The following is a 25,458-nucleotide window of genomic DNA, read 5'->3' on the forward strand; positions in this document are numbered from 1 at the left end:
AGTTAGAGTCTGTAAGCAAGTGAACAAAACATTGTGGCCAATAGTATCAGACTGAAGACTGCTCTAAAAGAATCTGCCTGGATGCCTATCCTCTCTCCGAGACTGGAAGAAAGTAATCAACCATTGAAGCAAGTGCAGTCTCAGTTCCATGCCCAGTGGAAAATCATATTGACATGGGTCAGAGAAATTGGAGAGTTCCAGATTGTTTCTCTACAGCCTTCTTAATAACCTGCCCATCAAGGTTGTCACTATCTACATGAGTTCCTGAGCATGGCTAAACTGCTTGCCCAAGGAGAGCTAATACCTTTTCCCAAAGAAAACGTTAATAAACAGTCAAAGTAGTTCCAAAACCTCTTATCAGAGTTAATTAATAACATGGAAAATGGTTCCATCTGCTAGATATGTGACTGAAACTCCTTCAGCACATTAGAAATCTTGCAAGCAAAACTGGCAAAAATTAGATACTATGTTAGGAATATAGGAGTTGTCAGTTAGGAATATAGAAATTGCTTCTCACAGTAGACATTACCAGATGCTTCATATTAGACAATTATGGAATATGGGATAAATTTGATTTGTCCCTTCCTAACATGGATCAGCTACCATGGATGTAGCCAATGTTGTTAGAATCCAATCAATTATGTTCGTATAGTCACAGTGAATAAGAAGCAAAAGTTCTTTGAAATAGAAGCTGTCTGGTTTAATCAGTCACTGAGAATTTTTTAGCAGTTCAAGACTTTCTAGATGCTACAGTGGAGATGAAGAAAGTGCTTTTCTCTTGTACCTTAGCCATGGCGTAGGATTTCAAAAACTCTCTCTGCTGTAATCAGTCAGACTCAGAGTATAATATTCACCACTGGCTCCCTGACTTCATCCTTACATGCTTGCTCTCTCTCTAACCCCGCACCACCACCCCAGTGATCTGTGAAGATAGTATACATAAGTAGTGGAATTCAGGGGACAAAAGACCATCATATTTAGTCACTAGACTGTTAATAGAGTGGTCCTCAGCTATGTGATAAGTCTTTCATGGAAAATTCAAACCTAACTGGGTCCACCAATCTGATTAGGTGGATCTATGAAAGAGGTACTCCAGTCCAGGAGCAAAGATAGCTTTGACTTGAAACTGAAGAAGGCAGCATGGTCTAGTTGTTTGGAACACAGAACTGAGATTCAGGAGGCCTGATTTTTGCTCTAATTGTCCACTTACTAGGATATTTAGACTTAATTTGAGGAGCTGAGTGTATCCTACGGTATTCTATGTAGAATCCAAGAGACACTGCTGTAAACTTTGTAATGCATATCCTGTTTATAAGATAATCTTTTTTTGGGATGTAATAGAATTCTTTTGGGAAATGTTGGATGGATGTAGATCCTTGTTTAATTGCTTAATTAAATGTTTAATTGTCTGTTTATGTGTTGCTTTGGCCTATGTTAAATTCCAGTTTTGTGTTTTTGTTGTTTTACATTGTTGCTTTTAATTTACTTATATGAGACCAATGCTTTTTGTGTGTCAGGATCATTGTTCTTAATATTATTGAAACTGTGTGTAAGTATTACATTCATTATACTGGAAGTAACTTCAGAAATCCCAGGGAATATAAAAATTATTATGCTATAATGTAGGGAGGGTATCAGGAGTACCCATTCTTATTCTCTGTCTCAAATGGATGTATAAGTGACAGAAATGTCAGTGGGAAGTAGCACGTGTGTAGCAATTGGCAAATATATTCCATTTGAAATTTCAAATGTTTTTGTGGCGTGAAACACAGTGAAGAGGTATTGAACATTTTCTGCAAAAACACTGTGATTCTTTAGCTCAGTTCTAACTTCTTTACTAATTTTTGTGTCTGCTTAAACCCCAGTAGATTAATATAAATGCTCCAAATGTTTTAATTCATCTATTTTATGAAATATTTAAATAGGTAACTTTGTAATAAAGTATGTGAAATGGGTTACTGTTGTCAAGATAATGTATACCCTCAGCAGTTCTCACACTTACTAATTGACCAGAACACTGAGGGGGAGATTGTGCCCAGATACAGCAGGAGTGGGAAAGGGTACAAGAAGCGTTTCTTCTACTTGCATCATCTGCATAGAGTCCCTATGCTTCCCTGACTTCAGAGAGTGCTCCTTCGCAGCACTTCCAGGAGGACAAGCCACCCCAAATGTATGGGTGGTGAAGTAGAGGGGGCTGTGTGCTCCAGCATCAGGCAGGAAGCTGGTGGGGTGCAGAAGGCATGCCCAGCACTTAGACGCACTGCAATCGTAGTGTTTTCCTTGCACACCCTGAAGCTCTAGAACAGTGGTCCCCAACGTGGTGCCCGTTGCTATTCACACAGAAAGGTTGGGGACCACTGCTCTAGAAGATATTGTGCCTCTACAGACTCCCCTTAGGACACAGTTGAGCCTCTATGATTTGGAATTCTAAAGGCTGTCTGTTTTATCCCAAACCTCAGATTGCCAGATAACATACAGAAGAGATTAACTCTTTTTTTTTTTATGCATTTGTTAGTGTGGTACAGTTCTTGGTATTTCTAGAATATTACATAAAGTTTATGATAAACTCTTAATGTTATTTTAATGTGACTAACGCCATTCAGATGTAATAAAACTTGGATTAGAAATTCCGGTGTAACAGTACAGAAACTTCATAATATTAAAATAGTAAATGTGGATTACAAGAGAAAATACAATAAATCAGTTTGTGGACAGAAAGATGATTTGAAGGCCCTGGTAAGTATGCATATGTTCAAAGAAAAATATTGAAATTACTCTATGGCTAGATTCCAGCAGCAGAAAACTGTAACGTGATCATTGTTTTCTTAAGCCATGACACTGAAGGAGTTAACAGCAGAGTAATCAAGACTTAGTCCTTTTTAGAGCCATGTTTAGAAAGAGCTGCTGTTAAGGTAGTTTGATGAAGGGAGGCAAGTTTCCTAGAGCATTGTTTCTGAAAAGGAAATGTTTAAATGAGCCAGGAATAAAACATTGGTTTTGCTTGAAGACAGGCAGGGAAAATCCTTGTGTTCATTAGTATCACAAATCATTGCTCTGTGCAGAGCTTTTGTCCAAAGAAAGGCAAGATAGTAGCTCTTTTGACCACTATATTTAAAAATAGTTTGGCTTCTGTTAGTCATTGTTCCTTCCCAAAAATAAATGGTTTTATATTTTAACTCTTTGTGTTTCTTTGGACTAATGCTTAAGAAAAATAAAATTAAACAACTTTCTGAATAAGAACATATAAGAAACTAAGATATATTCTGGAAAATACAGCATTATGTTAAAGATACACAGTGCAACTATGAGAAATGCAGACTTAAATAAAATAGCTGAGATAGTGGTTTTTATTTTATTGACTTTGAATAGGGACTACTTTACTTATAACTTGAAAATTAGATGAACATTAATCTATGAGCATTTATGCTATTTTCACTTATTTAAACATCTATCCTGTTCACTATTTTATTTTTGTTTTAAAATCTTTTTTCTGTTATACTTGATAAAAAAAATTTTTCATTAAAATGACTTTTAGTAGTATATTAATTATAAGTAATGATTATAGAACAGGGCTGTGCATAGGTTAAAATAACAAGGAAAGATTTATCATATTTTGCTTTAGATGTTTACGTGACAATATAAATCACTTCTTTTCTTTTTATGAGGTTGATTACTGTTTGCTAATCCAGCTAGAGCACTGTTGCTTTTACTCTTTGATTCTAAAATTTCAGTAAACTTGAAAATATTTGAACTACAAAGTATACTATGAAAAATATTTTTACTTTATAAATCATTTAGTACTGCAAAGCACTTATTTACCTAACAGTGTTATCTTCATATAAATATGTTGCTTAATTCTGTACTGCTGTTTAAATGTGAATAGATGCAAAAATGTAACATACCTGGTAAATGTGGCAGTCCTTCCAAAAGCAGTGATAATCCACCGAAGAGGTTTATTTCAATTGTTTAAATTGTAAGTATTAACAAACTTGTTTTGAGTGCTGTGAAATTGAGAGTGGGCATTCCAAGGAAAAATTCAACTTGAAAAGTTCCTGATCTGCCTGACACCCTGGATGATACTTGAGTAAACTGCTTCTACAGATTAGCCCATTTTAGTACTGAAGAAAGACATTAAGAAGACTTGTTATTACTCATGTGGTTTTCATCACTGCTTGTATTACAGCCAAAACTTCTAGCTTAACTCTAGACATCTAGTTAGAAGACTTGGCAAAACCTGAAATATAATAATGGATGGCACCTGGCCATTGGAAGTACAGTGAAGTCCATTCAAATCCATTTCTGATATGAGAACAATTTTTTAAAAATAATTTTTCAGTGCATCATTCCTTATAGAGTGTGGTATTTACTAAAATGTGAACACACATCCATTCAAAGAATAAATAGTGATGATGATCAGCAAGTTATCAAACCTATTCAAAGACTAAAGCTGTAAAATTAATACACTGCTTATCCTTTTATGTAGTTGTATATAGATAAGACATCTTACTTATAGTAAATACCTAGCAACAGACCAAGTGTACACCAGACTTTCTGATTTAAAACCCTACATTATATTATTAAATACAAGGAACAAAGTGTATGCTTTGTTTAAAACAGTAATTTTTTTTTTAGCAAGTTTCAAGGATGATGGTCATTAATGAGAACATTGGAATAAATACCTATTGCGGGAACTTGCTTATGTTAACATAACTCCAGTCTTTAGCTGCAATATGTTATAATCATGATTGGAGCTATAAGTTTAAGCTAGGTCCGTGGAAAAATAGAAATCATTTACATTATTCATACTACAGTATCCATATCAATATAGTTAGAAGCAGGGTTATATGCTCCTTACCTTTAACAGATTGTCTATTTAAAGTGATATGGCACTAACATGAGTTACCTATACTGCTGTTTGCATCGTCAACGTAATTAATGGTTTATGTCCCTCGATTTAGGACAAATTCAGGATTTTCATTTATCCAGTTTTATAGATATGTTACTTTGTCATTACTAATGTAAATGGCTCTTTTTATGTTACAATTCTGATAATCTTGCAAGAGGGGGAAAAAAAGATTAAAAATTCTAGTTCCTTTCCATCCTGATAAAATGTTTGGATGGCAAGGAATTATAAGTTCATGTTGATGACATGTTGATAAGGTTACAGATTTGTTTCAGTAGCACTAGTTATTTTGTCTACTGTACTTTTAAGGGGGAAAAGAAGCAGAGATGCTACACTAACATTTCCAAACTGAAGTTACTATACTAAAGAAAATAAGGCTCGTGTTGCTCACTGCATTGTTCTTTTTTGTATGTTCCAGGTTGATTAGAGTAGATGAGTAATACACCCTTTATGGATCAGTGTTTCCCAAATAGTGAAATTACCTTTCATTAACAATCAAATTCCCACACCAAAAGTTCAATGATACTCCTTTTAATATTTCAGATATGTAGTTCTAGATTTCAAAATCCTATCAGCATTAGAACAAACTTCCTAAGAAAATATGTTGTCTGTATATAGAATGAGTTTGTGTGCATCCATTTACTTGAACAAATTTGGATAAAATTGCTGTAATGAAGTCTGTCTTGGCCCTTTAATAGTAAAAGGGAACATTGTTGAGGTAGTAGTTTGGATAGGAGGAAAATAATTGCATCTTTTTTTTTTCCCTTTAATAGTGGAGGTTTGGGTAGGGTGATTCTAGCTGAAATAGTTTCAAAATTATGAAGAGACTTAAATTCTAAAATAAAATATTTTATAATCACCTTTGCAGTCAGTTGACTTCCAAATTCTGAACCTCAGAGTCTCTATTTTTTTATGCAATAGTTGATGACATCACAAAAAAAGTAGTTCAGGGAATCCTAATATGGCCAACTAGGCTTTGGGAACTTAATCAAGTTCTTTCAAAAATTCACAAAATCTTTTACAATTTACCATAAAACTGCATCAAAATCTAGTCCATATTTTTAATTACAAGTGAGATTGTCCGACAGTCAGACTGTTGCTTGGCTTGTTCTTAATCAATTAACTTAATTTCACTTAATGACATAGCAGGCTATTCATATAAAATTGGTATATTCTTTAAAACAAATGCTACTTTTAAGAACAGACTAACTTCTGATTGGATAAGGCACAAATCAAGACCAGTATATAATGCAATCAGAAGACCACTTTCTAGTGGTGAGAAATTACATAACTGCAGCTATGGTATAGAAACTTCGCTGGACACATTTATTTGTTGTGTAACAAAATCAGCGCCGTAGAATGTGGCCATGATGAATATTTTTTCCTTTGAGAGTGACTATATTTGGTTACTGGGTACGTATCATTAGGAATATGTTGTCATATGTCCTTAAAACCTTCCAGTATGTTTGAATTTTGTCTTTTTTCCAAAGCTTGTGTGCAAGTCTTAGTGAAAGGCAAAATAAGTTTTCATTAATGTCCACTGTTTTTAAAGGTGGTTACATTAATCATTTTCATGTAAACTCTGACTGTACATATTCTCTCTTGGAGACAAACCATAACATTTTAATAACATGACATATTTCTCTTTTACTGAGAACCCAGTACATTTGAATGCAGTCATATGTTTTGGTTTTAGTTAAGTTCTGGGCTTTCTCAAGTTCGTCCATGCTATTTGCACTACTTGAATATGGAAAGTTTATTCTTCCACTTCTGTGGTTCATCTTGATTCTTCACTCTCTCTCTGGGTAGATGTAATAATTATGCTTGTTTAATTTTATGTACACAACAAACATAAATTTATTGCATCAACACTTTATGTATGTGTTAATGCACTCAAACTTTTTTTCTGAAAAGTTGTTTTAACATCTGACTTATAAACTAAAATATTTGAAACCAAAAATAAACGTGTTCTCACTTTACAGCCTGAAGCCTTTCATCTCTACCTTTTAATTATCAACATGTTGAAACCAAATAGGGTATGACTAGTATCTTAAAATATGTCTGTGTATTGTGTTAGAGCATGTACATAAGAGCTGTAAACTCAAGTGTACAGTAACATGTGCCCACATGATTTTCAGACATACTGTTAACAACCAAAACAAAAATATTTTCTTCTTTAATTTTTAAGTGTTAATGAAAAGGGATAGTATTGCAGAGTGTGGTCCACTGGTTAGAGATGGACATAGGAGTCCAGAGGCCTAGGTTCTATTTTTTCTGTTGACATCCTTTCTGGGTTTAGGCAATCTACCTTAGATTCCCCAACTATTAAACGTGACTTTTAAAAGTTCTTTGACAACCTGTAGTGAAAGGCACTATGTAAATGCATTTTTGTATTACTTCTACAGAAGGTACAGGGTGAGTAGTGGCAGTGCAAATTGTCAACATTCCCCAACTGTAACTTGGAGAGACCAGATAAGTAGTTCAGTCTCCATGTCTACTCAGTTGTTGGCCTATCTGCTGATACTGCTTACAAACTTTCTCATTATGAGAATGTTTTTTTGTAATATGGATACCTGTCCATTATAAATGGACTGAGAACCCAATCATGGTCACATAGATAATCTAACAGTTGTAAAGATCATATCTACATGGGACAGCAATGCACACTAAAGGAGTATGAGTTCTAAAATGCACTAACATGTTGCGCACTAATTTGTCTGTGTAGACCCTGCTGTCCCTGTGTAGACCCACACTAATAATTCCCTCATGCACTGTTTGAAACAGTACTACATTGAAGTACCAAGTAGTGCACCTTAGAAATCACATTCCATTAGCTGCACCCTGTTGACAAGCCCTGAGTAACTACATCTTGACCTGAAGTCAAATCACGGACTTAATGCTGAGAGGCTCCACAACCTGTGTCAAGCTACTGAGTCTTCCAGTTACTAGAGTCTAGGAAAAGTTTTCTGTTTTGAAACACAAAATCAAGCTGATGCTGTACTTCCTTGTTAACAAAATAAAATAATTAAAGAAGTAAAACTCTCACTTCCTAAATATATGTATGTTGTTCTTGCCATATCTTTTTTTGGGTCAATGATATGACAGGGTAGTTGACAATGGATCTGTCTACATGAGTCTTTGCTACAGAGTTATCTTGCTTTCAGTTCTAAGGGCAATATTTAAAGTTATTTTTATTTGCATTGGCTTGGAAGTTTTAAGAAAAAAAAGTCTGTCCAAACCCGTAGATACTTCCATGATTCATTGTACAACAGCAGTAAAATAGATCAAAGCCTTTGCTTTGAGTAATGTTAAAAACACTTGTTCATCAAGCTACAAGAGATGCTTAAATTCACTGTTTGACATCAACCAATTTTTCATTCTGGGGTGTGTGAGGGTGACACTTGGGGTTGTACTATATGTTCTCTTAATGAGTGTTGCATTGTTTTCCTCTTTTAAAAATAAATTAGTATGTTAGAAGCTGGCATCTCTAAACTTAAAATAGTTATAGTTTCCAGTCGATTTGTGTGAAATGTCATTAAAATTACTTTTAGAAACAGCAAAATGTGAGACTTATAACTTGGCATTGTTGTAAACATCATTTATTGCAACTTGCATGTTTGTCTCCAGGTTAATGAATTTTGTCAAACCTGTTACGTGTTTTTGAAGAAGCTGTGTTTTTACATTTCTTTCAGAAGGTGAGCATGTAACATTTAGTAGGTTGACTTGTTGGATCTCTTCTAAACCAAATTTCTTGAAAGATACATGTTCTCATTATGGAAAAGTTTACATATAACTTCAGGAAATATTAATAATACACAGGAAGGAATTACCTCACTAAATTCATTCTCTGAACTCTGTTTTACAAAGCATATGAATGTTCTCACTTAGGCGTGTGTTCTCAGATACAATAAAATAAATTATAGAATGCTTGGTAATGGAGAACCAATGAAGAAGAGAGTTATGAGGAGAGGATGAGGGAACTGGGCTTATTTAGTATGCAAAAAAAGAGTGAGGGGGGATTTGATAGCAGCCTTCAACTACCTGAAGTGGGTTCCAAAGAGGATTGAGTCAGGCTATTCCCAGTGGTGGCAGATGACAGAACAAGGAGTGATGGTCTCAAGTTGCAGTGTGGGAGGTCTAGATTGGATATTAGGAAAAGCTATTTCACAAGGGGGTGGTGAAGCACTGGAATAGGTTACCTAGGGAGGTGGTGGGATCTCCCTCCTTAGAGGTTTTTAAGGCCTGGCTTGACTAAAAGTCCTGGCTGAGATGATTTAGTTGGGGTTGGTCCTGCTTTGAGCAGAGGGTTGGACTCGATGACCTCCTGAGGTCTCTTCCAACCCTAATCTATGATTCTATGCAGGGAAGGGATGTGATCATTTGCTTAAGTGCTTTGCTGAATTAGGACCTTAGTATTAATAGACGAGTTCATTCCATCATAGTCTTAGCCTAATATTGTATGTTTCTAAAAACAGTAGTCTATAGTCAATCATTCAAATTTCCAAATTAATACTACTTTTGTCGCATACATACCACACAAGGTCTTTTGATGATCTTCAGCACACATACTCTTCTACCACAGTCTTAAGGGAAAACTACAAATCAGTGCAAGAAGAAAGGATCAAATCTAGAAATTTAATTCAGATAGCTCTAACTTGCAGAATCAATTATACGGTAGCACATATAATAGTATAAGTTGTTTGATGGAAACTATGGCTTTCCGTACATGAGGCTGGTAGACCTGTAAAATATGTTCACTTTCTCCATCCGTTCCCAATACGTTTTTCTTCAGCTTAAAAAATAATGATTGAGCCCACTATAGCCTTAACAGATATGAATCATTTAGTTCAGGTAATGGAGACTCATGATTTTAGATGCAGAGGATTCCAGGATCGATCCCTTACAACCAGTGACCCACCATGGGGGTGTTGCATGATAGTATTCCAGCATGTTTATAAGCTTGAGAAATGTCACAAGAGAATATAGAAAAACTTCTAGCTTTAACGGACTATATAAACAGTAACACAAAATGCCAAAACAGGTTGTTCGAGATCTTTGTATATTTTTATAGACTTTTTAATGTAAGTATTTTAAGTTTTTGGTTTCCCTATTTTGGTCACTAGAAATGTTTGCTAGAGCAATTTTGAATGGATTTACATACTTATAAAAATGCACAAAATAATGTGTTACTTTCACCACTCAATTGGCATCATTCATGTAACCTGAAAGAAACATAAATTCAGGATTACATATTAAATGTATATGTGGTCTGGAAAATAAAATTCCCTGTTGCTTTATGTAAACTATTTGGAAGCTGATGGCACATATTACTGAAGGAATCATTTCCATTTAGGTTGCTAGTAGTGATTTTAAACAGTTTTGGTGTTGGTCAGCAAGTAAATGTACAATGAGTAACCTCTGAAGAGGTGAGCGAATTATACCACTTTTATAGTATGTGAACAAATTATTCTTGTTGCAGTAAGACTGTTTCATGGTTTTCAGGATAATGAATGTGAAATGCATTATAAATACTCTGAGTAATAAACTGTCTCTTCATCCCACATAAAATAAAAACATAAGATATCCTTTGCTCAGAAAGTGAGAGAGCAGTGGATTAAACAGACGATTTTCTGGGACTGTAAATGTTCCCCTAATGGATAACATTTTGTTAACACAGTAAATTTGATAGACACACTTTTTAAGCTATTGAGTAATAATGCAACTCAGGTACTCAAAGTAAATGCCTGCTAAATGATGTAACAACTAATGCTTAGTTCTATGAAGAAGAAAATATCTGGGGTTGTTTTTTGCCTTGTTGTCTTTTGCAGCATTGATGTGAAATTCTTTTTATTGAGTAGGGCACTTACGAAGATCATGTGTTCTGGTGCTCAAAGCTTATTTGGGTAATACAATGTTTTGTGATTGCCAAGAGATAACAAGTGATGTGTCCCTAAATATACTATGTATAAACCATTTTTATAGGATGGAAACTAACATGATTTTGGACAATTGGGTTCAATATTACTGATATAAATTATATTTATTAAGATGATGGTGTCTGACAAGAGATGCTGAAAATGCTTTAGATTTGGGGTTTTTTTGTGTTTTTTTCCAAATATGCCTCAGGGAGTTAAGCATCCAACTAACTTTCAGTGGGTGGGCAGTACCAAGCTGTTTTAGATGCATTTGAATATCCCATCTTTATTTTATTATAGTGTTAGATCTACCCCAGAGTTTACTGAAGACAAAAGGAACAAGCAAGTGTGGAGGTTTTGTTTACTTTTTTTTAATCTGAAAATACGTTAAAATGTAGCAATGACCACAAGTCAAGTTATGATTGTAGACTGAAGTGTACTTTCCCCTCCATGTATGCGACATTATTACTACTTATGACTTCAACATATATGCTGAAAGGGCTAGTTTACACACAGTTTTTGTGCTACTTAAACTGTACTGATTTGAAACCTTTATAGCTAAAGTGGTGCAACCCCCTAGTGTAGACATAGTTATATCAGTGTAAAGGTTCTTTTATTCTACCAGTGTAAGTGTACTCACTGGGTATAAACACAGTAGGGGTTGTACACATTTAGCTATTTTGATTAGGAGTGTGGGATTTTTTCTTTTTTACTAAAATATTTAAAATAGTACAAAAACTTTGTGCAGACCAGGCCTAAACATCTGTCTTTAGGTGGATTAAGTTGCATGTTTCTCAAGCTTATAAATTTTCCAGTCTACACCCTGCTGATCATAGTACTATATATTCTGTCAGGTTTATGGTGATTTCACTGGCTGAGACACATAGAACCTCTACAAGATTTCCCCAGTAACTACCTGTTTATTGGCATGTAATTTCTTTGTGCACTACAGAATTGCCTTCTTTTTGCAGTAATGCCTACCAAATCAGTGGATTTCCTGAAAGAGAATTCCCTCTCCATCCTGGTTCACTGTGGGACATATTTGATCAGATCAGCCTGGGGTAGATGACACGTGGGGTCCTCAGAAGAGAGGGACAGGCTCAGCTGCTCCAGAGCCGCCTTCTCTCACCTGTCCCCCAAATCACACACGGAGATCCCACCTGACCGTGAAGGTGATGCAGGGGAGGAAATTTCTCCACCTCTCTGTCACCCATTAACTAGGCTATGGCGGGGAAGGGAGAGTTGATTGTCTTGTGCAGTCCTCCTTCACTATGTATGAAATCAGAAGGGGTGGGCATGCAGCAGTCTTTCTGTGGTATTTGCCTCCCAGAAATCTAATGGAGCTTTAGTTTCATACACCATCTTTTCCAAGAGGCCATGGGTCTGACTGATAACAATTGATAACCAAAGAGGAATTTTTCCCTTGAGGCAAGATTGCAAGGTGTATGGTGGATATTTTTCACCTTCCTTGTAGCATTCTGGAGGCCCGGTTTTAGTTTTAATGAGGAGTAAGGACAAGATTGTAAAAGCTGTACATTTATAAGTGGTAATTTTCTTGCAACTGGTGTCCAGTGTGCCTGTGAGGCTCAGAGGGATCAATTCCCAGAGGTAAATATGAGACATGGGAGATAACTAGTGGACTCTATTAGTCTGAAGGAAGAAGGGTAGACCTTAAGTCATCACGGACTGAGACACCCTTTCTGTATCTTTGTTCCCCTTCATGCGCAGAGGGTGAAAGGATTCTGGGGAAGGCTGAATCCTAGGGGGTTAGACTAAAGGAAGCCATACTTCAAAATTGGTTGGCATAATGCTGGTTAATGTCACATTGGAACCAAGTAAAGACCTGGTATTTGCTTCTGTTAAGGTAATGAAGTTCTGAACTTCTGCTTTAAAATCCATCATTGTATCTATGTTTGATTCCTTGTCAACGGTAAAATTATTTGATTTACGTGTTGTTTTCTCTGAATCTGCTGATACATCAGGGACACAAATATTATCTCTACTTTATAGATGTGGAGAGAGTAACTAGTGAAGAGGTTTACTCACTTACCTACAGCAATATAGTTAGTTAGTGACAGGTCTGATATTAGAATTTGAGTTCTTGGTTCCCTTAGTCTATGTTCAGACCACACTGCCTCTTTGTAAAAAGTAAGATTGATTGAAGTTGTTTCATGGATTTATGAATCTTTATGTAAATGAAAGTACCAGCTGTTGCACTATATTAAAGTGCTTATGTTAAAAGAGGAGTTCTCATGTGTTCAACATTTTCTTGTTTAATTGTCTTTTAAGTATATAGTTTCTCCCAGCTGCCAGGTAGATTGTTATTGCAGTCTTGGAGGAGTTTTTATTTGTTTAATTCTTTGTACAATGCAAAAATCTCTATAAATCTATCAAGTATTTGTTGTTCACAGTGGTCAGTGACCATCGCACTCATGATTGAGTCTTTTATTTCTGCCAACCTACTGTTTGATATACTCAGTTGCACTATAAAACCAGCCAGCTTACAGGCTGGTTCAAGACTCGTGAATGGTATTTTTGTCCTCTGCTTTTCATCAAAAGAAGGTGTTTCTTTGGTTTTGTGTGTCTGTGTAAAGAAGCACAGTGAAAAAGTAATGAACTGGGTTTCGGAAAGCTAGGTTTAAAGAGTTGGAAAGCTGTATCACACAATAAATGTTAATTGCTAAAGTACAGCTCTAGGTACACAGATATACAAGCTGCAGGTGTCTACCGCATGAGCAGATGGAAATTGTCATAACTGTGAGGAGGTGTGATTACTATTACATATGCATAATGCATTTAGCCTAAGCTGCACTATGTACAATACTGGTTGTATATTTAGGAATTATTATAATAGTTTGGAAATCATTTTAAAAGTGAGTTCCCATATTCAAAAGAGCATAAAAATGGATGATTATGTGGGTCTGTGAAATAGTATTCTAGGGGGAGAAAGGGGTTAGGATTGTAAATGGGCTTATGAACATATTAATGGGTTAGAATGTCTATACCTATAACTAGTAACCTTGATGGTAGTTGTGCATATCTACACACAAGATTTCATAATTGAGGATTTAATATGTGGGGGTTTGGAAAACTGACCCAAAAGGTGTAAATATTGGTATTTCAGTACTTGTCCACCTTTTTTCTTTTCTTTTCTTTTCTTTTCTTTTCTTTTCTTTTCTTTTCTTTTCTTTTCTTTTCTTTTCTTTTCTTTTCTTTTCTTTTCTTTTCTTTTCTTTTCTTTTCTTTTCTTTTCTTTTTAAGATTAGCTACTGGAGTCCTCCTTTTTCCACTTCATTTACCTGGAAGGAGAGTTGTAAGCCACAGTTTAAACAGTCTACTAGTTAAATTACAGAACTGGGGTGAAAGTCAAGCCCCACTGAAGTCTATGGCAAAACTCATATTGACTTCATTGGGGCTAGGGTTTTACCCTGGGAGCCTAGACCCCAAGATAGATATTTTCAGGTTTGTCACTAACTGTAACCTTAGACAAGGGATTCTTTTCTACTGTCTTCTGGATTTAGGATCTAATAACATTATATTTTTAATACATTAAATCTGTATTTTACTCATTTATTTATCATATTAATGTATAGGCATTTCTATGGTGCTCAACATTGTAGTGTCTAAACACCTATTTTAATTTATATTAATTTCTATCCTCAAATGCCTATTCTCGACTACATTTTGTGTAATACTGCTTTTTTAGAATATGGACTATTTTGAAGAGAACATTTCTATATTTCTTAAAATTATAAAATCTTAAAAATTGCTTAGATATATTTAATGGTAATCTACAAAGTAGTATTAATCTGCAAGTGTTTTCATTCCAATAGCATAATGAGTACACATACCAAAAATTGTAGGCTTTATATGTAACAACACTAGAATAAATCTATACTTCACTGTGGGAACTTTTTTCACACGTATTTAAGAACCTGAAAGCAATTCATAGGGAAAATATATAAGAGCTGGTTTGTGTTTTCCACAGGACAGACGAGTCTTCTCAGAGAACTAATATCTGACCACAATTGTAGAAATATTGGCTGTTCAGCTGCACTGTAGAACAAAACAAAAACATCATTGTTAAAATAGAAAAAGAAGAAAAAATACATTAGTCCAAGAAAAATCTGTTCTATCTTTATTTCTTTTAAAACAGTTTCCTCAAGAGCTTAGGGTTGTCTGTCCCATCAACTTTCACTTGCTAGCTTCACATGTTCCCTTTTGTTAAAAACTTTCACTGCATTTAGGGGGACACTGTCAATTTGATTTTGATTTTTACATTGACAATATAATAAAAAGATTGTGAAAGTGCATCTTTAAATTAGTCTCTTTCATTTATCTGCTTCCTTTTTAAAAGAAACTTGACAGAGATTTGCTTTTAACTGCTCCCATGCTGGTGTTTTTGTTGGTGTTTTGCACCAATCCAAGAGCAAGCATAGGCCAAAAGCACTAATAACAGACATGCTTAGTGTGACAGGGCCTCTACTCACTGTAGGTATGGCATCTCCTTCTGGCCGTTCTGGGGAATAGCTCACCGGATTGACACCTTTTCCTGCATGCTATTCCTCCGCCTCTGTCTGCTGCCCCTTTCTTGCTCCAGAAGCTGCTGCAATCTCTTCATGACTTAGCCCTCCCGCTAGGTCACCATTGTGGTTTCCCATTCTGGCGGAGGTGGAAAGTCTCTTCTCACAAATAGGTTCAGGCAGTCTTCCTACTCACTGCCTTGCCGGTGCCACTTTTCCAGTGGCTGGTTGGGGAAATGGGCCCACCCTTTACTCCAGGTTCAGGCTCAGGGACCCTCTAGTTAGCAGTCAGTCTGTTGTACCCTGTACCTTGCTGCATTTCTCTGAGCCCTTTTCTAACCTCCTGGCTCTTCCCTCCTTCTCTGGGTCTACCAGCTTCACCACTCCTTCCTCCCAGACAGTAACTGCAGGCTATGTGCCTCTGCAGCCTCAAACACTCCTCCCCCTTCCCGGGAGTGTCTGCTCCCTGGCTTTATGGAAGTCCCATCTGTTCCTGTACAGGTGAGCTCCTAATTAGGGCGTTTCAGCCTTAATTCCCTCCAGTTTGCTGCCTAATTGGCCCCTCTGGCCTGCCTTAACCCCTTCAGGGCAAGTGTGGGCAGGATGCCCCATCACGTGTGGGAGCAGAACATCCTACCCTTACCCTCACCAGCTAGTGTACTTCTTCATCCCTAGATCTCATACAGAGAAGAATCCCCCCTCACCGATTCCTGGCTACCTGGGTCTCATGTAGAAGATCCTGGGGAGGGAAGACTTTTTTCCTTAGCTTCTGCTGCTGATTCCTGTGCCTAAGAGAGGGATCTTGAAAAGTGAAGAACACATTTCTCTGTGTCATCAGTCTCCTTTACATGCTCCTTAGCCCTTGTGGAGCAATTCTGTGAAAATCACTTCCCCTTTCTGTCTCCTGTTGGATTACAGTGTCTCTCATGGCATGGCCCATTAGAGAAGAAAGAGAGTAGAGACATCCTCCCAATTTCTTTTCTCTCTGGCTCTCTGTTGTTGAGGGAGATAATCTACACTTAGCTCCTTTGTTCACCTCTCAAGTGTGTGCAGGACACTCACAATTTCTCACAAATTTTTTTTTTTTTGTTAAAAAGCTTTTAAATTTAGAAATTAATTTTAAAGAATTTTCTGTTTCATCACTTCCAAATTAACTCTGAAATATAATCAGTTGCACTGCTAAATGAATTTTCAGAATGATCGGGAAAGAGCGTGCACATGGTCCCCAGAAAAGTGCATGAGAATACCCTGGCAATTTTTTGTGCATGTCTTTGGGCATTGAAGATGCTCCAGCTGTTGTAGACCACAGCATTTTTTCATTGACCGACAAAGGCTAGCAAGAATAAATCACTGTAGTGCTTCCTTTCTTTTACCGCCTACTGAACATAAGAGAAAGTCCAAGATCCTGGTATAGATATTCAAAAATGGACTAGACCTGGACTATCTCAAAGACAGATTTCCCTTCTAGCCAGGACCGCCTAAGAAAGCTGTGATCCTCAGCCAAGATGGAGCGCTCAAAGCCAGGGTTGAAAACAGTGAAAACTGGAGACAGACAGCCTCTCAATGACTGATCCATTGCTGTGAGATTCCCTTTCACAAAATGATCACAACTCTTATCCATGTCAGGACAAATAGCAGTAAACCTTTCCTTGGCCACATTTTTCCTGTGGATCAGATCTCAGTGGTCTACATTCTACAAGTAATAAAGTTAAATCCTGATCCTGCAAAAGGGAGAGAGGAGACAGTTCAGATTTACCACAGATCTTTATTAGTAATAATATTATTTATTATTTGTATACCATAGGGCTAAGGAGTCCTAGTCATGGACCAGGAGTCCATTGTATTAGGAGCTGTACAAACACAGAACAAAAAGATGGTCCCTGCCCCCAAGGAGCTTACAATCGAAGTTTAAGACAAGAAGCTAAAGATAGATAGATATATACACACACACACACAGAGTGTGCAAGGAAACAATGAGACAATGTTGGTCAACACAATATCCAGTAGTCTCAGCACACCAGCAGCCAAATCATTGTCAATTTTTTGTAGGCATCGTAGCAAAGGAGAGTTTTGAGGAGAGATTTCAAGGTGGATAATGAGATAACTGCAGATGTTTACGGGGCGCGCCTCACCAGCGTGGGGGATAGCATGGGAGAAAGTACGAAGGTAGTTTGTTGGAAAATTTAAAAGAGGGCACTGGAGGCTGGCATCATGGGCTGATTGGAGACAAAGTCGACATGTCAATAGTGAACAGGAGATGATAGGCAGGGTGGTGATCAGCAGTGAAGGGCCTTGACAGTGAATAAAAACCGCTTATGATTAATGAGATAGATAAGGGGGAGCCAATAGAGGGATGCAAAGAGAGGGATGATGTGGTCAAAGTGATGAGCTAAAAAAATTATCTTTGCCGTAGCATTCTGAATGGGTATGAGAGGGACAAGATTGCATTTGTCAAGCCAAAAAGAAGGATGTTGCAGTAATTGAGGCATGAAATGATAGCCTGGATGAGAATTTTAGCTGCGTGGATGGATATGAAAGGCCATATCTTAGAGATGCTATGCAGAGAGAATAGGTAAGACTTAGACATTGCCTGGATGTGAGGACTTACAGAAAAGTCCAATTTGAACAAGATGCCTAGGTTACAGAGTGACAGACAGGATGGTGGTGTTGTCCACAGTGATCAAGAAAGGAGGTAGTGAAGAGGGCCTTCATCTTGGATTTATATAAAATTACTCCGTGTTTGAATATAAATGTAGGGAGAATATTGTCCTTGAATTTTACCTTTGGTAATTGTAGAAGAAATCCAAACATAGGTTCTTAAAACCAAACAAGGTTGTAGCTATACTTACTATTTTAAATTTGCAAGCTGTTTGGTGCTTAGAATGATGTAATAAAGCTTCATTTAGTGTGTGTAGAACATATAAAAAGTTTAATATACCTAAATACATTTTGATCAGACTTTAACATACCGTGTCCTGTTGCTTAGATGGAAAAGGAGATCTGTTGACTACAGTTATGAGAATTCTGTGATTGACGTCCTCACTATTTCTAGACAGAAGTTTTGGTCCAGTATATTTTATAATAGTTTGAGCCTTGCAGAAGTTGTTGACCTCATTGAACGAGAGATCTTATTTCACACATCCTTTGGGTTTTTTTCCCATTCAAAATGTTTTGATGGTGCCAAAGGAAACAAAATCACAACTTTTACTCTTGGGATAGTGAGCACTGGATTTAATGTTAGCTAGCTGCAATAGAAGGATAATGTTACTTAATAAGGAATGCTCACAAGAATGTGTAACACACGTCAAAAGGAAATGGGAATGTACATGTTTGGGAAAGAGTCTGACCGGTAAGTGTATTATCAGTGCTTGGTTTTGTTTGATTTTCAAACAGATATTTCATATTTTGCCTAGGGCTGTCAATTAATCGCAGTTAACTCACGTGATTAACTCAAAAAAAAAGAATCACAATTTAAAAAAATATAACACTAGAATACCAATTGAAATTTATTAAATATTTTTGGATGTTTTTCGAAATTTTCAATATTGATTTCAATTACAACACAGAATACAAAGTGCACAGTGCTCACTTTATATTATTCTTTTTTATTACAAATATATGTACTGTAAAAATGATAAAAGAGCATTTTTCAATTCACCTCATACAAGTACTGTAGTGCAATCTCTTTATCATGAAAGTGTAACTTACAAATGCAGATTTTTTGGTTACATAACTGCACTCAAAAACAAAACAGGAGATTGAGTCTAGATAAATCTTCATACAGTATTCTGTAAGAACAAGATTACCCTTCTGTCCCATCCCAAGTTCTGACCTAAGGTAGTAACTGATTTTCACTTGATCCATTTACCAATTTTCTTCCTGAAACCACATTCCAATTAGGGAGAGGCCAGACTACACACACTCAATCTCCTTAAGGCATTATCATTCTATCTACATAGAACCAAGTCACCCTGAGACTGTTTGCTGCCTATGCAGATAGACTGAAGGGCCAGAGACTTTCTAACTGGTTACAAGCTAGTCATTTTAGATTCCCCCAGTGCTGATTATAATTCACTCCACTAGGGGTCAGACAGCTTCTGTGGCTTCCTTGAGAGGCATACCTGTGTCAGGGTACATCTGCACAGAAGCTAGGAGACGAGTCCCAGCTCAGGTAGACATACACGTGTTAGCTTTGCTCAAGCTAGCACACAGTATGGCTGTGGCACCATGGGCAGCACCTCAGGCTAGCCACCCAAGTACAATCCTGTTCAACCCCTTTTGAGTACATACTCCGGTGGCTAGCCTAAGCCACTACCTGTGCCACCCTGGCCACACTGTTATTTTTAGTGCACTAGCTTGAGGAAAGCTAGCACATGTTCATTTACCTGAGCTAGGAATCACACATTCCAGCTGCTGGTAGACATATTCAGAAACATGGAGAGCAACTACATCAGGTTTGGTCCATGCTTTTACGAGACACTTCTTTGGTAGAAAGAAAAGGAGTACTTTGTGTCATCTTAGAGACTAACAAATTTATTTGAGCGTAAGCTTTCGTGAGCTACAGCTCACCTCATCGCATTCATTCAGTGGAAAGTACAGTGGTGAGATTTATACACACAGAGAACATGAAACAATGGGTGTTACCCATCTTTTTGCGGATACAGACTAACATGGCTGCTACTCTGAAACCTGCTCTTTGGTAGAGGCGCCCAAGTCTGGTGCTTCTTTTGACAGAGCTGCATTGCAATCTTTATGTAAATTTTCTCAGAGCACGCACTTCCTTATATCAGATCACTATTTATGTTTCACCAAGAATGGAATATATACAGACAAATACTTGAAGCAGAAGAAATGTTTACTCACCTTACAACAAATGTGGTTCTTTTAGATGTGTTGTCCAGATATAGAGCACAATCCACCCTCCTTCCCTGCTGCAATGGAGTCCTATAACATATAGATTTTGTATGGGCAAAGGAACTGAGTGGCAATTTGGTCTGCTCTGCCCTTTATGCCCCTCGGTGATGAGGACAGGAACAAACTTTTCTCTAAAACCACGTTCCCCCGCAATTTGGATATCATGGTGTTAATGGGGCAGTCTCATGCCGTGGAACGCCGATTCTGGGCCTGGGAAACAAGGACAGAGTGGTGGGACCGCAGAGTGTTGAGGGTCCGGGATGATTCCCAGTGGCTCCGAAACTTTCACATGCATAAGGGCACTTTCATGGAATTTTGTGCTTTTCCCTGCCCTGAAGTGCAAGAATACCAAGATGAGAGCAGCCCTCACAGTTGAGAAGCGAGTGGCAATAGCCCTGTGGAAGCTTGCAATGCCAGACAGCTACCAGTCAGTCGGTAATCAATTTGGAGTGGGCAAATCTACAGTGGGGGTTGCTGTGATGCAAGTAGCCAATGCAATCACTGAGCTGCTGCTATCAAAGATAGTGACTCTGGGAAATGTGCAGGTCATAGTGGATGGCTTTGCTGCAATGGGATTCTGTAACTGTGGTGGGGCCATAGATGGAACCCATATCCCTATCTTGGCACCGGAGCACCAAGCCGGCGAGTACATAAATGGGGGAGAGAAAACCTTTTGTAGTGGTAAACACCCATTTTTTCATGCTTTGTGTGTATAAAAAGATCTTCTGTACTTTCCACAGTATGCATCCGATGAAGTGAGCTGTAGCTCACGAAAGCTTATGCTCAAATAAATTGGTTAGTCTCTAAGGTGCCACAAGTACTCCTTTTCTTTTTATAAACCACAAGGGGTACTTTTCAATGGTGCTGCAAGCACTGGTGGATCACAAGGGACGTTTCACCAACATCAACATGGGATGGCCGGGAAAGGTTCATGACGCTCGCGTCTTCAGGAACTCTGGTCTGTTTAAACGGCTACAGGAGGGGATTTACTTCCCAGACCAGAAAATAACTGTTGGAGATGTTGAAATGCCAATAGTTATCCTTGGAGACCCAGCCTACCCCTTAATGCCCTGGCTCATGAAGCCATACACAGGCATCCTGGACAGTAGTCAGGAGCTGTTCAACTACAGGCTGAGCAAGTGCAGAATGGTGGTAGAATGTGCATTTGGACGTTTAAAGCGTTGCTGGCGCAGTTTACTGACTCGCTTAGACCTCAGCGAAACCAATATTCCCATTGTTATTGCTGCTTGTTGTGTGCTCCACAATCTCTGTGAGAGTAAGGGGGAGACGTTTATGGTGGGGTGGGAGGTTAAGGCAAATCGTCTGGCTGCTGAATATGCGCAGCCAGACACCAGGACAGTTAGAAGAGCACAGCAGGAAGTGGTGCGCATCAGAGAAGCTTTGAAAACCAGTTTCATGACTGGCAGGTACTGTGTGACACTTCTGTTTGTTTCTCCTTGATGAAAACCCACCCCCTTGGTTGACTCTAATTCCCTGTAAGCCACCCGCCCTCCCGCCTTTGATCACAGCTTGCTTGCAAAGGAAATAAAGTCACTATTGTTTAAAAAACATGTATTCTTTATTAATTGATTATAAAAATAGGGAGATAACTCACAAGATAGCCCAGGTGGGGTGTGGGGGGAGGGTAGGAGGGAAGGAAAAGACCACTTTAAAACTTGTTGAATGCCAGCCTTCTGTTGCTTGGGCTGTCCACTGGGGTGGAGTGGTTGGGTGCCCAGAGCCTCCCACCCTTGTTCTTGGGTGAGGAGGCTATGGAACTTGGGGAGAAGGGAGGGCGGTTAAGCAGAGGCTGCAGCGGCAATCTGTGATCCTGCTGCCGTTCATAAACCTCCACCAGATGCCGGAGCACGTCCGTTTGATCCCGCAGTAGCTCCAGCCTTGCCTCATGCCTCCTCTGATCTTCCTGCTGCCACCTTTCCTCACGTTCATCGGTCACCGTCCTGTATTCTGCTATTGTTTCCCTCCACACAGCTCTGTCAGTGCCGGACGACTGCATGAGGTCAGAGAACATGTCATCACGCGTGCGTTTTTTTCGCCGTCTTATCTGAGATAGCCTCTGGGATGGAGGAGGGAGGCTTGAAACATTTGCAGCTGCTGGAGGAAAAAAAGGGAGTGAAGTATTTAAAAAGATACATTTTACAGAAAAATGGCTATACTCTTTCATGGTGAACAATGCTATTCACATTACATAGCATATGAGATTTTGGTACAAGGTCGCATTTTGCATCTTATATTGAGTGCCTGCGGCTTTGGTGTTAGAGATCACACAATGCAGGGCCAGGCAACAGAATTCGGCTTGCAGGCGGCCATGGTAAGCCATAGTCTTTCGGCTTCTGGAACCTTCATAACAGCAGCCCTCTCCTTTCCCATACCAAGCAAAGCCCATTGAGTTGGCCATTTACTGCTGCAGTTTTCCCGTTAACGTGCAGCAGCAGAAACCAAACTAATCCCCTCCCCCCATCCAATTCTCTGGGATGATCGTTTTTGCCCTCCCCCCACTGCCTGGCTGGTATCAGGGAAGATCCCTCTAGCCAAATGCGAACAGCTCAGCGCCAGTGGCCCCCCCTCCCACGCGTGGCTAACTGCGGGGAGGATTTCTTTTCAGCCACAGGCAAACATCTCAGTAGGAACGGGCACCTCTGAATGTCCCCTTAACCAAATTCCCCTATTTCAACCAGGTTACCATGAACCATATCACTCTCCCGAGGATAACACAGAGAGAGAGAGAACGGATGTTGCTTGAATGCCAGCAAACACCGGGACCATACGCTGCCAGGCTTTGTCATGCAATGATACCAGATTACTTGCCATTAGCATGGTGTGGTAAAGTGTCCTCCCATGGAGGACAGAATAAGGCTGCTCTCCCCAGAAACTTTCTGCAAAGGCTTTTAGAGTACCTCCAGGAGAGCTTCATGGAGATGTCCCTGGAAGATTTCCACTCCATCCCCAGACACGTTAACAGACTTTTCCAGTAGCTGTACTGGCCATGAATGCATCCCAAGTCTTCAGGGCTACTTAAGCATTAAAAAATACTTGCTTTTATAATGTGTATTATATTTAAAAAGATACACTCACCAGAGGTCCCTTCTCCAGCTTCGTTGGGTTGGGTTGGGAGGGTATTTCAGTCAGGGTGATAAAAAGATCCTGGCTGTTGGGGAAAACGGTGTGCTGTGTGCTCTCCCCAAGCTCCTCGTCCTCCTCATCTTCCCCATCTGCAAAATCCTCAGGCATGGGGGAGAGTATCCCATGCTCGGAGTCCACGGACAGGGGTGGGGTAGTGGTGGCAGTCCCCCCTAGGATTTCATGCAGCTCAGCATAGACGCGGCATGTCTGGGGCTCTGTCCCGGAGCATCCGTTTGATTCTTTGGTTTTCTGGTACGCTTGTCTGAGCTCCTTAAGTTTCACGCGGCACTGTGTTGGGTCCCTGATGTAGCCTCTGTCCCTCATGGCCTCTGAGATTTTTTGAAATGTTTTGGCATTTCGTCTTTTGGAACATAGTTCTGTTAGCACGGATTCCTCTCCCCATCCCATACCTCCCGTTCGGTCCATGCTGGAGCTCTTTTTCGATTCTGGGACTGCATGGTCACCTGTGCTGATGTGCTCGCCTGGCCAAACAGGAAATGAGATTCAAAAGTTCCTGGGGCTTTTCCTGTAGGCCTGACCAGTGCATCCAATTTCAGAGTGCTGTCCAGAGCAGTCACAATGGTGCACTGTGGGATAGCTCCCAGAGGCCAATACCTTCGAATTGCGTCCAAACTAACCCTAATTCGAAATGGCGATGGCGATTTCAGCGCTAATCCCCTTGTTGGGGAGGAGTACAGAAATTGGTTTTAAGAGCCCTTTATGCCGAAAAAATGGCTTCGTTATGTGGACGGGTGCAGGGTTAATTCGGATTTAATGCTGCTAAATCCGACATAAACTCGTAGTGTAGACGAGGCCTTTGAGACATAAGTTACACTGACAGAGCTTCTCCTGCCAACATAGCTACTGCTGCTCTTTAGAGGTGGTTTAATAAGTGGACAGGAGAGCTCCTCCTGTCAGCATAGAGCAGCTGCACGAGCTATCTTACAGCAGTACAGCTGTGCTGCTGTAAGCTCGCTAGTGTAGACATGGCCTTAGTCACGTGCAGGGACCAGGTATATACACAGTCCTTAGCTTTCAAGGATGAGGGATGAAATCTACACCCCAATAAAGTCAGTGGGGGTTTTGCCACATGTCCCCATGTATTTAAGTACATTTTGTACATTGTATTTACATATATAAGTATTTTGAAGTGCCATATGTACTTGTGCACAGTTACTTTGAACATGTTGTACTTGTATTTAAGCACATTTTTAAAAAGTTACTTATGCTTTAAATACCTTTATCTGCAAGTATTTTTTCAAAATAGTTTTTGAAACAATCACATCCCTCTCAACTGTCCCTGATTCTGGTTGGCCCCAGAACCCACAGTCTCAGGTTGGGAGCTGCAGCCTGAGTTCTGGCTTTCTTGACTTTTTTCTGTTGGCCCTGCTGTTACACCAGCCAGGGAGAATGATGGTCCCACCCCTTCACTTCTGATAGATCACTGCAACTGACAATAGGGAGACTCGCAGCCCAGGCCCAGCCCAGCAGAAGTGAGAAGACACGCTGCCCAGACCCAGCCCAGCAGCAGCAAAGAGACACATTGCCTGGTTCAGCCCTGCTACAGACTTCAGAAGGGCCAGGATTTTACCTGAGGCCTCCATGACTCAATGCCCAACTGTTAATAACACTGGCTAGCAGAGCACTGCCCGCATAACATAAATGATATGCTGCACCCTGTAAAGTGGCTGATTCCCCCTGTTGTCCAAGAGGCATTGTTTCTCAAGCAGGGACAACAAGCCAGATTTTCAAAGGTTTTTAGATATCTATAAATGACAGATAGGCATCTAGTGGGATTTTGGAAAGCATCTAAGCAAGTTTGGTATCTGACTCCCATTGAAACCAATGGGAAGTAGGTGCCTCACCTGCTTAGGCACTTCTGAAAATCCCAGTAGGTGCCTATCTGCATCTTTAGACACTTAAATGTTTTTGAAAATTTGATCCAGTGTCTCTAGGAGCTTCCTTTTGGGTGGTGGTACTCTGTGCCATCCTCTGCTACAGGCCTTTCAGGCACAGTTTTGCCTAGCTTGCATGAAAAGTGAAACCGTTCAATAGCATT

The 25,458-nt window shown here is 39.1% G+C and overlaps 1 protein-coding gene and 1 long non-coding RNA gene across 5 annotated transcripts in view; one reads left to right on the forward strand and one right to left on the reverse strand.

Annotated features, from left to right (window-relative positions):
- CENPP (centromere protein P) overlaps positions 1-25,458 on the forward strand; it is a 318,797-nt gene that overhangs the window by 165,930 nt on the left and 127,409 nt on the right. The gene's annotated exons all lie outside the window — the stretch shown is intronic.
- Positions 21,813-24,678, reverse strand: LOC140914473 (uncharacterized). 2 transcript variants are annotated; one of them, XR_012159869.1, is made up of 2 exons: positions 23,352-24,678; positions 21,813-22,367 (listed from the first exon to the last, which is right to left on the reverse strand). It is a non-coding gene; the product is annotated as an uncharacterized lncRNA (long non-coding RNA). The 2 variants fall into 2 exon arrangements; XR_012159870.1 differs by having other exon boundaries at positions 21,813-22,370.

Source organism: Lepidochelys kempii, chromosome 7 (genome assembly GCF_965140265.1).
Source record: "Lepidochelys kempii isolate rLepKem1 chromosome 7, rLepKem1.hap2, whole genome shotgun sequence".
NCBI lineage: Eukaryota > Metazoa > Chordata > Testudines > Cheloniidae > Lepidochelys > Lepidochelys kempii.